The following is a 6,674-nucleotide window of genomic DNA, read 5'->3' on the forward strand; positions in this document are numbered from 1 at the left end:
GATTACCTGGTGTGGTGAAGAATGACCTAAAGAGGGATGTGGTTTAAAGACTGCCATGTTGTCATTCTAGATATGACACTGCCTCCCCCGTTACATGGGGAAGTTGCTGACTCCTGCTTTAATCTTCCTTGTGAGTAAATGAGAGTGAAATTTTACTACCACATTTTGAAGGAACTTTGTGCCTACTTCTGAATAATCCAGTCTTAATCCTGATCTCACAGAAACCAAGAAGTGCTTTGCATTGATGAGTTGCTTCGTTATGATGTACAGCTTTGGAGCACTTAGCTTATAAATAGCTCCTGGTTTTGGCTCTAGGTTTTTTCCCCAGTGAAATTTGTGCTAAGATAATGCACTTCAGCTTAATGATAGTAGTATGGGTGGCATGTAGTTTGGAAAAAATACACATTTTATCTTCAGAGAATATCTCCCTTCATTCCCAGAAGTAATTGTCCAACATTTTACTCCTGGATTACCAGAATAAAAAAGTATTTTAGACACCAGCATTTAAGATGTGGTTAATTGTCCAGGTTTCACCACCATACTGCTTCAGCAACCACGCAGTGATCTTCCAGGATCATGTGTCGAACTTTGTATACTCCTATCAGTGATCCTTTAAAATAGGAACTGGAGATGTATCTGTCAAGGTCCAAGGTTAAATTTTAGTTCCTGGCCACAGAAGAAAGAATATGTGATTTGAAGGTTGTTATAATGTTTAAGGAGTGGGAAAAGGGTCTTTGTTTCTTAGGAGTTTTTACAATGACATCTCAAACGTGCAATGACTTCTCTGCTTTTACCATAAGCTTTAGAGGTTTGAAGCTCTGTTACTGGTCTCTGTCTCTTCCCCCCATAGCTTTCTCATGCACTCATCATAACTCTGCTTGAAAGCTAGGAATGTGGAGTCTTCACTGCCTTTTCCAAGGAAATGCCCAAAGACTTAGAATGAAGGCATAGAGAAGGTGGGTCTTCTAGTTTGGCTTCCTGACCTCTTTCTTAATAGCTTTTGAGTAGCAGGGGTACTTGCATGATTTTACAGATAGGCAGCATAACCCATTGTTAAGAGTGCTGCAAGTTTCTTGTGTGCACTGCAGCCATTCATGTCAAAAAACCACATTAATGTAAAGGTCAGATCAGAGTTCTAGGAAGCAAAATGAGGCACTGCAATGTGCTATTGGTCAAACCCTGTTGATTGAATTGGAGTTGCCCTTATACACAGGGATTGTGTAATGGATTGTCTCTGTCTCTTGTGTGTATGGTTAGTCTCTAGGGAAGGAAAAGGGAAATACCTTGTTTCTGCAAGACTTGATTCTCCAGTTACTGCCTGAAATAAGTGAAGTCTGGTATCCTTGAAAATCTATACATTAGGGTTCTGTGTTCAGAGAAATTGGAGGAATGTTTTAGGAGAATATTTTATCACAGTATCATCAAGGTTGGAAGAGACCTCATAGATCATCAAGTCCAACCCTTTACCACAGAGCTCAAGGCTAGACCATGGCACCAAGTGCCATGTCCAATCTTGCCTTGAACAGCCCCAGGGACGGCGACTCCACCACCTCCCCGGGCAGCCCATTCCAGTGTCCAATGACTCTCTCAGTGAAGAACTTTCTCCTCACCTCGAGCCTAAATTTCCCCTGGTGCAGCCTGAGGCTGTGTCCTCTCGTTCTGGTGCTGGCCACCTGAGAGAAGAGAGCAACCTCCCCCTGGCCACAACCACCCCTCAGGTAGTTGTAGACAGCAATAAGGTCACCCCTGAGCCTCCTCTTCTCCAGGCTAACCAATCCCAGCTCCCTCAGCCTCTCCTCGTAGGGCTGTGCTCAAGGCCTCTCACCAGCCTCATCGCCCTTCTCTGGACACACTCTAGCATCTCAATGTCCTTCCTAAACTGGGGGGCCCAGAACTGAACACAGCACTCAAGGTGTGGTCTAACCAGTGCAGAGTACAGGGGCAGAATGACCTCCCTGCTCCTGCTGACCACACCATTCCTGATGCAGGCCAGGATGCCATTGGCTCTCTTGGCCACCTGGGCACACTGCTGGCTCATGTTCAGGCGGGTATCAATCAGCACCCCCAGATCCCTCTCTGTCTGGCTGCTCTCCAGCCACTCCGACCCCAGCCTGTATCTCTGCTTGGGGTTGTTGTGGCCAAATGATACAGCTCAGAGAGAAGTGTTACTATTGTACCTCCAAAAATCTTAGGTATGCATAGCTAAGCGTAAATGTCAAAAGGTTCCATGTAAATGCCTAAGAAAAAGACCCAAAAGTGAAACCAAGATCTGGGGGAGACAAATTTCTGTTGTTAAACAGGAAGCAGAAATATACAACAGAAATACTAGCAAAAGCATCCTTAATTCTTTAGATGCACGTGTTAATTTTCCTACTCGCTTTTACTTGATGGCTATTATTTTATTTCTGGGGAACTTAATATTACTTAGGCCATCTAATGTTAAAACTAAAGGTTAAGAAAGTGAAAAGAAATTGTCTTTCTGTGTGTTTACTGAATACATGTAGGTGGGAGGCAAATCAACCAGTGCTGTAGCCATTGCTGCAAAGGAGTTAGTGTTGAACTCGGCAAAGAGTAAACACAATCCTATCTGCTTTTTATGTTGTACAGGTATCTTCTTTTAGCTGCTTGTTCCTGATGTTCCATAATAATACCCAGCTTGAGTGGCAGTGTTCGTTAGTACATCCAAACATACTTTACAAAGAAAATTAGTAGTGATTTGTCCTGTTTTCCTTGTGTGGAATTGGAGAGCCAGGGATCAAATGGGTTTCTGAAATGCCAGCAGCAAAATCAGTGAAGATGGTAGCACAAGGTTGAGTATGTCTCTGTGGTGTGCTATTTATATGGATGCAAGTGAATTTCTACCAATATCAAGCTGTTGGGAAATTCACTTATTTAAGAATATTCACTTGTGAACTGGTGAATTTTATGAAGGGGAATGTCAGTGTTAATATTGAGTGAATGAAATTGAAACCACACAGATGTAGACACAGGGGATTTTGGAATGGGAAGATTTGATAATATGATTAAAATAGAAAGTTCAGGACATGGGGATTTTTTGTCAGTTGTGCTGTTTGAGTTGCTGTGTAACCTGATAAACCCAATGGGGCTTAATTGAATCGTATGTGGAATGTATGTTTTTCAGCATGTAGATTCAAGGAGGCAAATTTCAAGTTGTTCAAGTGAACAGCATTTCTAGTCACCTGTGATGGTTTGGGTGTTCCCCACGCCCCCACACTTTAGAAATCACCCAGACTAGGCTCAGCTGGCTCTGGAAATATGAATGAAGCTATTTATTTACAGCTGGCACAATATACAAGCAGATATTTACAGTATATACAGTTATAGACAGAAATATACCTGGTAAAAGGTAATACAGAAACACAACAGCCCTCCCAGAAACCTGAGTCCCCAGGAGGGGCTCTCAACCACCCCTTCACCTTCCCCCTGCCCCTCTCAACCTTACCCCAGTCCTAAGGAAGAATTGAGGCTCAGCCAGAGGTTAAGAAAAGCAAAGTGGATTAGGCCAAATGGAAGGTGAGGTTAGGGAGTAAGATGTTGCTCAGCCAGCAGCCCAAGTGAGAGTGAGAGAAAAAATGGCAAGAGTGTTATCTAATGTTTTAATTTCTTGTTCAGCAAGACTCTGAGGGGAGCAGACATCACCCTTGTTTTCCTTTCACAGCCTATGATCTAGTTCTTCTCACCAAAACATTCTAGCTAGCTTCAAACTTAGCACATCACCCTATCTGAATTTAACAAATATCTCTATGACATGACCTTAGTCTTGACAGTTGAGCTATTTATAGGTACTTAAGCATTGTCTGGCTTGAGAGGCTGCATGGAGTTCATCTGTTAAAGAAGCACAGTTGCTGGATGAAGTCTATGTGCAATTTCTGATGGATGATCAGCATTTGAAAAGGAATGCAAGAATGGGTTTGCCACTTCCAAAACTAAGGAATGAAGTATTGTGTTATTGCATGATTATGTAAATATATTAATGTTTACCTTATCTGGGTGAAATTCTTTTTGAAAAAGGAAGATGTCTGACATACTTGTGAGACTTTTAACAGTGTTTTAAAACATTTTTAATTCTTCATGTTTCAGTTGCATTGTTCTTAAGGAGTATTTTCAAATAGCCTGTAATTTAAACCTAAACTTTTTATAAAGATGTCTACTTTCTTTTTTTTCTTTCTTGCTTATTTTTTCCCCCCAGATTTCTTTACAGTTCCCCTTTGTCCAGAAGTAATTTAGTTCCAAGAAAAAGTTGTATTCAACTTTTTTGAAGGCAAATGAGTTAAAAGATGTTCATATGCTGCTTGTGGTGTTCCTTCAGTGTGACTAACATGCAGAGGAGCACCTGAGCCAGGCCTTGCTGCAGAGGAGAGCAGACTCAGGCAGGTAATTAATGGGGTGTAGTAGTGAAGGGTTGAGAGAAAACAGCTAAGACTGGAAGAGGAAATGGTGCAAGGGGAAGGAAAAGATGTGGAGGGATGCCTGCTGGGTTCTGGGGCAGAGAGTGAGACCTAGATCTCAGAAAGATGTGAGGTTGTAAATCATTAGAAATAGAGGGGAGGAAAAAAAGTGCAAACAACAAGGCCAAGCTGACTGGATTTGGGAGAACACCAGATGTGCCATGCTGGGCACTGAAGATGAAAAGCATTGCTCCTGCTGCTATAGACTTGAGAGTGTGTGGGGCCTCTTACACTGCAGTGTTTGTGAGAGTCCTGAATTCTGATTAGAAGTGAAAGGGCTTTGACTTGTGTTCAGAAACTAATCTGATGTTTTTTTCCATCCAGAAAATGATTGGAAGACTGCAAAGAGAAAAGAACAAAAGAAAAAAATCAGAGTAAGAAAATGAGTAGGCCTTGACTCAATGTTTAATTCTATTTTAAAAGTACAGGTACATTAGTCATTTTCTCTGAAGAATTTCTTGTAAAGGAGCTTTGTTGTTTGTAAGCTTTCCTGTCATTAATTTTCTTAATAAAAGTGTTTTGGATTGGTGTTTTTGAAATTGTTAATTATGGAAGCTATTTGCTCCTGACTTTCAGGGATGTTTAAGAGCACTGTGCAGAGGAAGTCGTTTCTGCTGAGGTTTTTGCTGGTGTGTGGTTCTCAGCAAACCCCAGGAGATGTTACGGTACCTGTTGTGGGGCACCATCTGCTGGTGCCTCCTCATCTGGCTGCTCTCTGGGTGTATGTCATATACAAGCTCTAGGCTGCATGTTCTCTTGTGGCATGAAGCACCTGCAGGTTCTCACTGGAGTTGGATCCCTCTGCTTTCAGTGAAGGTTGCTCCTGCTCTTGAGTCATCATGCCCCTTGACTGCTGCAGAGTGAGAATGTCATGTCCTCTGTGTATTTATTTCACTTTACCAATATATTGTGCCAGTAATGTTTTAGTCTTTTCTAAGTGAATGGGTGCCCTCAGATGAGGTAAAGTGGGGTTTGTCAGTGAACATCTCCATGCTATTTGTAACAGTTTTTGATGTACTGACATCCCCAAAAGGGAGATAAGCAGAAGACTGCAGACTGCTACAAAACAGTTACACTGTGATGCACCTACGGCTCATGAGTCTGCTCCTCTTTCCTCTTTTGTGCTAAAGTACCAGGCATTGTAGGAAATCGAAAGGCCAGAGACAGTAGTCTGGAAACCATTTGATAGAGCTACACAGTCAGAGGGTTACATGAAGAAGTTGCTGCTGAGGAAGAAGGAACAAACCAGTAGAATCACCATCAGAGAGGTGTGAGGAGGGCAGTTTAAAGGAGCAGTATAAAAGTGACTGCCATGAAGGCTGCTGACTTTCCAGTTAGGCTATAGCAAAGTGTCCCTGCAAAGCCAAGGGTGCCATGCACTTGTAGCCTTTCAGCTGGAGACTGTAGGATACAGCATGTTCTGTTAACTTTTGGACACTTCCCAAATACCTATATCGTTGCTGTGATCCCCTGTTCCAGGGTCTGCTTGCTAAGCTTTGTTTTGTAAAACTTTTATCTTGGGAGCTTGTTGCATGGTTAGGCTTTTAACCAAGGTGATGCAGATACAGGCAGGTTAAAAACATCATTGCTGCTTTCTTGCTTCTTGTTGGCTTACAGGAGTCAAGAAGCACACACTGCATTTGTACCAGGGTACCAATCTTCTGAAGCCTGTCTGTGTTTACTCAAGTCTAAGAAACCCTCAACCTAAGAACTTGTATGTTCTGAACACTGCATCGCTGTTGACACAAAGAAGCTACCCTTTGGGACGTGGACAGGGGCAACAGTCATGAGGTAAGCCTCCACTTAGTGTTATAATTCTGGATTTCAAAAGTCTGAGATCTAATCGCTGACTCCTTTTAAGATCACAGAATCACAGGATGTTAGGGGTTGGAAGGGATCCAAGGAGATCATCAAGTCCGACCTCCCTGCCAGAGCAGCACATTACTGTCTAAAACAGATCACAGAGGAACACATCCAGACAGGCCTTGAAAGTCTCCAGAGGAGACTCCACAACCTTTCTGGGGAGCCTGTTCCAGTGCTCTGGGACCCTTACAGTAAAGAAGTTCCCCCTTGTGTTAAGGTGGAACCTCTTTTGCTGCAATTTACACCCATTGCTCCTTGTCCTATCATGGGGAGCAAGTGAAAAGAGTCTGTCCCCCTCACCTTCCTGGCCAGCCTTCAGATACTTGTAAGTATTTATCACGT

General features: G+C 42.7%; 1 long non-coding RNA gene across 1 annotated transcript; it reads left to right on the forward strand.

Moving 5' to 3' along the window:
* The first annotated feature begins 4,303 nt into the window (after positions 1 to 4,303).
* Positions 4,304 to 6,236, forward strand: LOC135178989 (uncharacterized). Its single transcript, XR_010303818.1, has 3 exons — positions 4,304 to 4,395; positions 4,794 to 4,843; positions 6,087 to 6,236. It is a non-coding gene; the product is annotated as an uncharacterized LOC135178989 (long non-coding RNA).
* Positions 6,237 to 6,674: the final 438 nt, after the last annotated feature.

This window comes from Pogoniulus pusillus, chromosome 10 (assembly GCF_015220805.1).
Source record: "Pogoniulus pusillus isolate bPogPus1 chromosome 10, bPogPus1.pri, whole genome shotgun sequence".
NCBI classification, from domain to species: Eukaryota; Metazoa; Chordata; class Aves; order Piciformes; family Lybiidae; genus Pogoniulus; species Pogoniulus pusillus.